We start from the raw sequence: 10,509 nt of genomic DNA, 5'->3' as shown, positions 1-10,509 counted from the left end.
ACTAACTGAAGAGTAGGGATATCATTTCTAATGAGAAGTATGTCATCTACATACAATATGAGAAAGATGATTGCGCTCTCACTAACCTTCTTGTAGACAAAAGGTTCATCTTCATTCTTAATGAAACCAAACATTTTGATTGCATCATCGAATTGAAGATTCCAGCTTCTAGAAGCTTGCTTCAATCCATAAATGGATCTTTACAACTTACAAACCTTTCCAGCATGCTCTGGATCTACAAAACCCGCAAGTTGTGTCATGTACACATCCTCGAGTAGATTTCCGTTAAGAAATGTGGTTTTGACATCCATCTGCCAGATCTCATAATCATAGTAAGCAACAATAGCAAGCATGATCTGAATGGACTTGAGCATGGCAACTGGTGAGTCAAATTCGAATTACACTTAATCTAATGATTCATCACATGATCCATTCTCCATATCAACTTGTTCTTTGTGTGTGACCCTATAGGTTCTCGTAACATTGGCAATGTACCCAAATCACCATTTAGATACATAAGACATGAGTGACATCTAGCAACGTATCATTGCTACCCAAGTGATGAGAAAGTCGAGATCCGACCTAACCTATCCGTGGCTATTATCTTGTATGACTTGGTCCCTCTATCCTTGATATCTTGATTGATCAATGAGGCATAGACCATGTCATCCTCTTATCAACCTTTGTGTTTCTTGATCTCTAAGTAGACACACTCAATCAAATAAGTTCAATATCTCATATTGACTCATTTACACATGGCATTGCTTTCTTGTGTCCTACTAATCAAGGGGCCCACAGATATCACTTCCGTCATATGGAAGGGATAGATCCCATCTACATCACTCACATCCCTCCGCATAATTTATTGCATACCCAGTGATTTACTTTATAGTCCACCGTGTTATGGGTGACATTTGATGATACCAAAGTATACAAATCCTTATCTAGGAAACCGTAGTTACTTCAGGTCTAAGGACTATTCATACCAATAGTCACATGAAAATGTTTACGACACTCATATGATGATCCATGAAACATTCTTTTGGAAGGTCATTCAGTATATATTCTCTAATATATATCCATGTGTCAACCTGATATTTCATATCCATGACTTGTGAGATCAAATTATCCGTTGAACTACATGCTAGTCTCAAAGTATTAATATTATCCTTGTATATTAATGCTCGACTAGGAATAGTTAAGAGTAGTGTTCTCTACAATATCTCACTATCAATTCAACCAATTGATATACTGTAGATAAGAACCTACTATCCAACGACATTATTATACTTATTCAATTGGTACTGAACTAAAATAAATATAATAACTAACTTTATCTTTTATTAATAATGATATGTGATACAAAATGAGCCCATTATAATCATCTCGTAATTGGTACTAGAGCTAATACTAACACCACACGGCTGTGTAAGCATCCAGAGAGGGATCATGGCACGGCCATGTGAAAGCCACACGGTCATGTGACCCTGGCCGAGAGCAAATGCCTCCAGGCCATGTGAGATCCACACGGTTGTGTCACGGGCCATATGGTGGCCATGCCTTGCTCTATAAAAGGGGTTGTTCTTCCCTTTTCACTCATCTTGGGCATCTTTGGCTTGGGGCTCACCCCCATTCCTTGGGGAAGGGTTCTCCCCCTTGGGGGAACCCTAGATCTTCAATCTTCACCAATCCGTCCACCTCTGGGGCAAGGTTTGCAAGTAAGACGATCGGCGGATCAAGATAAGCATTCCTCTCTTCTCTATCTCTTGTTTTGGAGTGTGTAATGCTTAATTTCTTGTCTCTTATTTGTAAATCCTTTGCTATGGAGTAGATCTCTAGATCTAGGATGTAGGAAGTAGTTGTGATGTGATTGTGAATGTATGCACTATGTATTTGGGCATTTTCCTATGTAATGAAGTACTTATATCATCATCTATGTGTGTTGTGCCTTGTGTGTGTTTGACGAGATATGTATAAGGTCAATCCATGTAGATGTAGGGTTTAGATCACCATGTAGAGTAAAAGCTGTTGGAGTGTATACTAAAAGCCTAGCTTTTGCATATACATTTATAAGAATCACATTGGTCAAGTGTCTACATTTATATATACCAAATGTAGATGTTCAATTAATTTATATTGTAGATAACATGCTGTGTGGTGTCACACACAGAGGATCATGTTATCAGTATCTTATAAATTAAAAACAGAAGCTCACGACCAAGATGGATAGGAACAAACCATTGGAAGGTCGTAGTGTAATTAGGTATTAGTTTATCTTAACTATATAATTACACTAGTACACTTAGAGTGTATTGAGTAGGACCATTAGAGGACGTTTCTTTTATACTGACTTTATAAAGGAACAAAGACCTCAGTTATTATGAAAGTGTGTGCTCTTAATCCTAATATAATAACAAGCACATATATTTAATATTTATTTCTTTAATTTATCAATGGGTGAGATTTAGCTCGATAAATCAATAAGCCCGATAAGTTGGGAAATGATATCACTTATAGTGTGTGTTGTTGATTATAGACGGAAACTGTGTCCTAGTGATCTAGGTTGATAATGTCCCCAAGAGGAGCTCATAAGGATTGTCATGTTAAACCCTGCAGGTGGACTTAGTCCGACATGACAATAAGGTTGAGTGGTACTACTCTTGGACTAAGATATTAATTAAATGAGTTGTCAGTAACTCACATAATTAGTGGACATCCGACATCTTAAACACAGGGAGACTAACACACTCATAATAAGAAGGAGACCAAAAATATAATTTGGGATTGGTGCGGTAGTTCAATAATAGTTCTTTAGTGGAATGAATTATTATTGATGAAATTAAATTATGTGTTCGGGGCGAACACAGGATGCTTAATTTCATCGGGAGACCAAAACCAATTCCTTCTCTCGGTCCCTATCGTAGCCTCTTGTATATAGAGATTTATACCCACCACATACCCACCTTCTTACCCAACCAATAGGGGTCGGCCAAGCTAAGCTTGAAGCTCTAGCTTAGGGCCGACCAAGCCTAAAGGTTGAGCCTTATGGTGGTCGGCCAATAGCTTGGAGCCCAAGCTTAGGTTGTCGGCCACATCATATTAAAAAGGGATTTTTATTAAAATTATTTCTTATGTTGATATCATGTTTTTAAAAGAGAGTTTGAAATTTAAATCTTTCCTTTTATAGCTTTCTACAAAAGATTAAGAAAATATTTGAAATCTTTCCTTATTTGTAGATTGAAAGGTAGATTTTAATTTTGAGAAAACTTTCCTTTTTTAAACCATGTTCATGTTTTAAAAGAGAGTTTAAAAATTAAATATCTCTTTTATAAGTTTCTACAAAAGATTAAGAAAAGATTTGATGTCTTTCCTTATTTGTAGATTGAAAGGAGATTTTAATTTTTAGAGATAACTTTCCTTTTGAAAAATTATCCACATGTTTAAAAGAAAGATTTTAATTTATAAAATTTCCTTTTTATAATCCACCATGAAGGGAAAAATTATTGGAGAAATTTTTTATAAATTTCCGGAAGCAAATAAGGAAGTTTTAATTTGTGTTTAAAATTTTATTTGCTTGGAGATTTTTAGTGTGGCCGGCCATTGAAATTGAAAAAAGGAATTGATTTTAAATCAATTAAAATTTCTTTTTCATGGCAAAGGAATTAAGGAAGTTTTAATTAAAATTTCTTTATTTTCCAAAATCAAGGAATATAAAAGAGGGGGTAGAGGTGCCTTCATGGCGAACAACTCTATTATTTTTCTTCCTGTCTTTTCTTCCTTGGTAGTGGCCGGCCATATTGGTTTTCTCTTCTTCCTTTTCTTTCTTCTTCAATGGCCGAACCTCATCATCTCATGGAGCTTGAAGGTGGCCGGATTCTAGGTTGGAGAAGAAGGAGAGAAAGGAAGCATCCCTTGGAGCTTGGTGGTGGTGGCCGGACCTCTACTTCTCATGAAGAATTCTTGGTGGCCAAATCTAGCTTGGAGAAGAAGGAGCTTGGTGGTTCTCATCTCAGAAGATTGTTGCCCACACAACGTCCGAGATTAGAAGAGGAATACGGTAGAAGATCAAGAGGTTATTTTGCTTACAAAGAAAGGTATAACTAGTAATTGTTTTCCGCATCATACTAGTTTTCTTTGTATAGTTATTTTTGGAAATACCAAACACAAGAGGCATATGATTCTAGAGTTTTCGAAATAGTTTTTTTTTTTAGTTTGTGTTTTCTTCTTTTTCGAATTTGTGATTCGATTGTTCTTTTTGGTTAACCTAGAGTTATTTAAGGAAATAAATATTAGCTTTCCTTAAAAGACTTTGCCTAGGCGGTGGTGGTTGCTCCCATATCTAAGAAGGCCATGTGCCTCGTCATGCAGTCCTGGAAGCTAATTTTGGAAATTAATATTTATGGAATTAATAACTTAGGTAGATTTGAATCAATAGTGTTAAGTTCTGCTTGCGATTCAAATCTAAACCATTAAGAACAGATAAGTTAAATTTGGAATCAATGATGTTAAGTTCCGTCTGTGATTCCTAATTTAACTTCTAAAGAACACAATTGGTTATTTAAGGAAAGATTTGGCACTTGTACAAAAAATTTTAGCACAGTGGAACCGGTACGATTTTCTTAGGACTAACCAACAAAAGCACTAGAATGTAAGATCATGGGACCTTGTGACAGAAGGTATCCCTTACTTTCTATGGTGTTTCCTTGAAACGGGGATCAACTCTCTACTAGGAAAACTTATTAGAGTTTAGAGGGTTCTCCCAAATCAATGTTAGGAAGTGATCTGTGTAATCAAGGAACCTAGGACTGTGGGCCCTTGTGACAGAAGGATGTTCCTTATAATCGGACTTCCTAAATTACCTCTTCTTCTTAATTACATTAATCTACCGTTAGGAAGTGATCTGTGTAATCTAGGAACGTAGGACCATGGGCCCTTATGATAGAAGGATGTTCCCTATAATCAGATTTCCTAAATTACCTCTTCTACTTAATGGCGGTAGAACTTGGGTAAACTCTTCGATACGATCTTCACGGGATAGTACCAGACTTTAGTTAGAACTCCTACACGAGTGTAAGCATGGAGTTAAGGAGATGAACAATGCATAGGGACATTAACTAGCATAACAACGAAACCAAATCCTAGTATCTATCATTTCATACTCATTTACTCTCTTTACTCTTTCTCTCTTTTATCTTCTCTTTCTCTTAAGTGTTTGTTTACAACTTTAGATTGTCTAGATAATTCACTGTGCAAGGTTAACTAATGCTTAATCAACTATCTCTGTGAGTTCAATATCTTTTGTATTATTGATGGCGTAACCGTGCACTTGCAGTTCGTAACACTACATGACTGTATAACATACACGGCCTGGCAATGCTTGGCCTCTCGAAATGTTGCACGACCATGTAGATCTACACAGTTGTATGCTGATTTTGCTTCAAAGGTGACATGGTCGTGTGAAACCACACAGGCCATGTCAACCCCCTCTTCTGCTGATGTTGCACACCCGGTCTGCTCCACACAGCCAAGGTCATTTTCCTTCCTGTTCCTTTGGCATGGCCATGTGGCACACATGGCCGACACTATCTTCCTTCAATTATTCATTTCTTCTCCAAATTCCACTCCTGTAGACAGAAAAAACACACAAAAGCAGATCTCTGAACAAAGAAGAGTAAATATAATAAAAGTAAGTAAGGAGTATGAAAATGCATAGATAAAGCATGCGTAAAATATAATAATATGCATCAAAACATGCTAAACAAGTGTATAAAATCTACGCACATCAATGAGTGAGTGAGGGTTGGATCCTTGGATTAGTCACCTCTTCTTGAGGTGGGTACCATGTAAATCCTCGTGTTAGCATTTTGAGTCTTGTTTCGAGTCTTTCCACTGCATATCAACAACAACGAAGCAAGTAAACGAAGCATGATGAGCTATTCACCCCCTCCTTTAGCTACAAATCGACCCTAACAATCATGAACCCTAACATATACATAGTATAACATGAACAGGAACATAGCATATCATGAACCTAACATATATATAGAATAACATGAACTTGAACATAACATATCATGAACCTGAACATAACTCTATCATAACATGGATATGTATATAGTATGGGCTAGCATGAACAAAATTGTAGCTTAGCATGATCATCGGCATGGGTCCCCAGATCATACAAATTTATATGGTTATCGCAACCATTTTTATAAAATTGATCATATATCGTAAAATCTTTATAAGGCAAGGTTGATCATTGACAGTGACTAGCTATCATCATATGGTCAATTAATCAATCTCAGCTATAAAACCATGATATCTCGTAGCTTGGTGTTAGCAACTCTCGTCACTGGGCCATGACCTAACATGGAAAACCAATATTGGACTCCCTCTGGGGCCTTGTCCCATAAATGAGATCTCTCTGGGGCCTTTTCCCTTATGGTATTCCCATCAAATCATTATCATTTTTTTACAGTCAACTTATATGATATTAGGTTCCCTCTGGGGCCTTTTCTCATAAATGTCCGTGAAGTTTATGGTGATTTCCTCTGGGGAACCTCTGGGCGACTAGACTGTTAACGTGGGCTCGGCCAAGTGATGCGCTCAAACTCAACTTCTAGATAAAATTTTCTGGTCCATGCACCTAGGCCAGCTCCGAGCGCTCAGAACGTCTAGGTGTTTGGCCAAGCACTCGCCTGGCAAACCTGGTTCGGGTGCCCAAACCAACTCTGGGCACCTAGATCCCTTCTGAGCGCTCGAACCACACTTTTTCAGACTTCTCTTTCTTGTAAAAAAGAGTTAATCCAAACAATAAAAATATGTTTATCTTGCAAAATAAGGTTAGCACAATATAACAAGATAGTAGTAGTAGTAGTAATTAGATCTTGTCTTCCCGAGACAAGGATCAAATCAAGGTCTCGGCTTAGGTTTTCTAAATGGACCTAAGTTGGATCTGTTGGTGCAATCGACTCTAGGGTTTCGATGTTTGACAATATGACCAAGGGTTGACCCAAACAAGACCTGATGTTTGGGAGAGAGAAGTCTAGTCAAGACTAGATGACTAGCAAAGGTAAGTCCTAACCAAAGGATAGGCAAAGTAGAAGTCTCGATGAGTGAAGTCGGGCCCTAGTGAGTGAAGCTAGGTGGTGAAAGTCCCAGTGAGTGAAGTCGGGCCCTAGTGAGTGAAGCTAGTGGTGGAAGTCCTGGTGAGTGAAGCCAGGCCCTAATGAGTGAAGCTAGGTGGAGGAAGTCCTAGTGAGTGAAGCCAAGCAATAGAAGTCCTAGTGAGTGAAGCTAGGCAACCCTAGGAGGTAACCCTAGGTTATACTTGAATTCCGTTAACACTATTTTTTGTGCTAACTCAGTGTTGCAGGGAAGTTCAGCTAAGTCGACGGGCTGACCAGGTAGCTGACACGAATTCCAGATGGGTCGAAGGGCTGACCGTGTTGGTTAGTCCTAGGAAAACGTACCGGTTCCACTGTATAAAAATTTTGTACAAGTGTCGAACCTTTCCTTAAATAACCTATTGTGTTCTTTAGAAATTTAATTAGGAATCACAGACAGAACTTAACATCATTGATTCCAAATTTAACTCATCTATTCTTAATAGTTTAGATTTGAATCGCAAGCGGAACTTAACACTATTGATTCAAATCCACCTATGTTATTAATTCCATTAAATATTAATTTCCAAAATTGGCTTCCAGGACTGCATGGCGAGGCACATGGCCTTCTTGGATATGGGAGCAACCACCACCACCTAGACAAAGCCTTTTAAGGAAAGTTAATATTTAATTTCCTTAAATAACTCTAGGTTAACCAAAAAGAACAATCGAATCACAAATTCGAAAACAAACAAAACACAAACTCGAAAAACTAATTCAAAATACTAGATCTAATGCCTCTTGTGTTTGGAATTCATACAAAGAAAAATAACTAGCATGATGCCGAAAATAATTGCTAATTCTACCTTCTCTTTGTATGCTAATGACCTCGAGATCTTCTACCGTATTCCTCGCCTCGCCTTGGACATCGTGTGGGCGACGATCTTCCAAGATGAACACCACCCAAAATCTTTCTTCCTCTTCCTCTAAAATCCGGCCACCACCACCACCAAGGAGAAGAGAGCAAAGGGAAAGGAAAAAGAGAGAGGGTCGGCCACACCAAGAGAACCTCCAAGCAAGAGAATAAGAGTTGTCTCTCATGAAGCCTCCTCACCCCTTCTTTATTACTTGCTCAAGGCAAATAAGGGAAGAATTTTTACAAAAATTAAAATCTTCCTCTAGTTTTTCCTTTTCCCTTTTTATTTCCCTTTTCTTTCCTCTTGATTGAGTCAATCACCAAATCAATTTGGATGATGATTTATTAATTTTGTTTTAGCCGGCCACCTTGCTTGGGCACCAAGCAAGGGTTGCCGACCCCTATAAGAGGAAAGGAATATAAAATTTTTTTTATAAAATTTTATAAGAAGAAATCCTCTTATAAAATTTTACAAGCTCTCTTCTAATTTCCTAAAGTAGGAGTTAAAAAAGGAAAGTTCTAAAAATTAAAATCATGTTTTAAATTTTAAAACTTCTCTTATAAAATTTCCTTTTTTAACATGGTGATAGAAAATTTAAATTTTAAAACTTCTCTTCCTTTTTTACTTAAACCATGAGGATGGTTAAAAAAGGAAAGTTTTAAAAACCTTTAAACTTTCTTTTAAAACATGTGGCCTAATTCAAATAAGGAAAGTTTTTTTAAAAATAAAATTAAAATCTCTCTTTTAAAACTTATAGTTTTCTACAAAGAGAAGATTTTAAAAATTCAAAATACCCCTACTTGTTTGAATTATTGTGGCAGACCCCTACATGCTTGGGCACCAAGCAAAGGGCTGGCCCTTATAGAAGAGGATGTGGCCGGCCCTTGCTTGGTCACCAAGTATTGGACCGGCCCCCTTCTTGGACACCAAGATGGGATTATATTTGGATGGACTTGAGGTTTTAATGAGGCTACGACAGGGACCTAGAGGAGAAATTGGTTTTGGCCTTCCGATGAGCTTGAGTATCCCGTGTTCACCCCGAACACACAACTCAAGTTCATCGATAATAACTCATTCCACTAGAGAGTTATTATCGCACTACCGCACCAATCCCAAATTACATTATGAGCTCCTTCTTATCATGAGTTTGTTAGTCTCCCTGTGTTTAAGATTATGAATGTCCACTAATTAAGTAAGTTATTGACAACTCACTTAATTAATATCTAGCTCCAAGAGTAATACCACTCAACTTCATTGTCATGTCAGACTAAGTCCGCCTGCAGGATTTAACATGACAATCCTTATGAGCTCCTCTTGGGGACATTCTCAACCTAGATAACTAGGACACAGATTCCTTCTATAATCAACAACACACACTATAAGTAATATCATTTCCCAACTTATCGGGCATATTGATTTATCGAGCTAAACCTCACCCTTTGATAAGTCAAAGAAATAAATATTAAATATATGTGCTTGTTATTATATTACGATTAAGAGCACACACTTCCATAATAATTAAGGTCTAGTTCTTTTATTAAGTTAGTACAAAAAGAACTTACCTAAAATGGTCCTACTCAATACGCTTAGAGTGTACTGGTGTAATTTATTAATCAAGATAAACTAATACTTAATTACACTACGAATATTTCGATTATTTGTTCCTTTCCATCTTAGTCGTGAGCAACTGTTTATAATTTATAAAGAACCGACAACATGATCTTCTGTATGTGACACCACACACCATGCTGTCTACTATATAATTTAATTGAACAATTACATTTAACAAATAAATGTAGATATTGACCAATGTGATTCTTTTATTTAAAAAATAAATGTTTACAAAAGCTAGGCTTTTAGTATACAGTCTAACAATCTCCCACTTATACTAAAAGACTAAGCTGCCATATTTGTTGCCATACATCTGATTCTCATCCCCTCCATATGCCGATCAAAAGCGTTCGCTGGAAGGGCCTTAGTGAAAGGATCTGCCAAGTTATATGCTGATGCAATCTTGGCGATGACAACTTCTCCTCGCTTGACGATGTCTCGTATCAGGTGGTACTTGCGCTCTATATGTTTACTTGCCTTATGGGCTCGTGGTTCCTTCGAGTTTGCAACTGCACCGATATTATCATAATAAATTGTGATGATCTTAGGCAAACCAGGAATCACATCTAAGTCCATTAGAAAGTTCCTGAGCCATACAACTTCTTTGGCTACCTCAGAGGCTGCCACATACTCAGCTTCTATGGTTGAGTCCGAGACGCATTTCTGCTTAACACTCCTCCATGCAATGGCACCACCTCGTAGAGTAAACACAGCCTGACGTAGACTTACTATTGTCCCTATCTGATTGGAAGTCCGAATTAGGGGTGTCAATTCGGGTGGGTCAGGTCGGGTTGAGTTTTTTTTTATTTAACCCAACCCGAACCCAACCCGAACTCGAGTTCAACCCAAAACACCTAAACCCGAACCCGAACCCG

This window comes from Zingiber officinale, chromosome 6A (assembly GCF_018446385.1).
Source record: "Zingiber officinale cultivar Zhangliang chromosome 6A, Zo_v1.1, whole genome shotgun sequence".
Classification (NCBI taxonomy): domain Eukaryota; kingdom Viridiplantae; phylum Streptophyta; class Magnoliopsida; order Zingiberales; family Zingiberaceae; genus Zingiber; species Zingiber officinale.
This window is presented reverse-complemented; position numbering follows the sequence as displayed.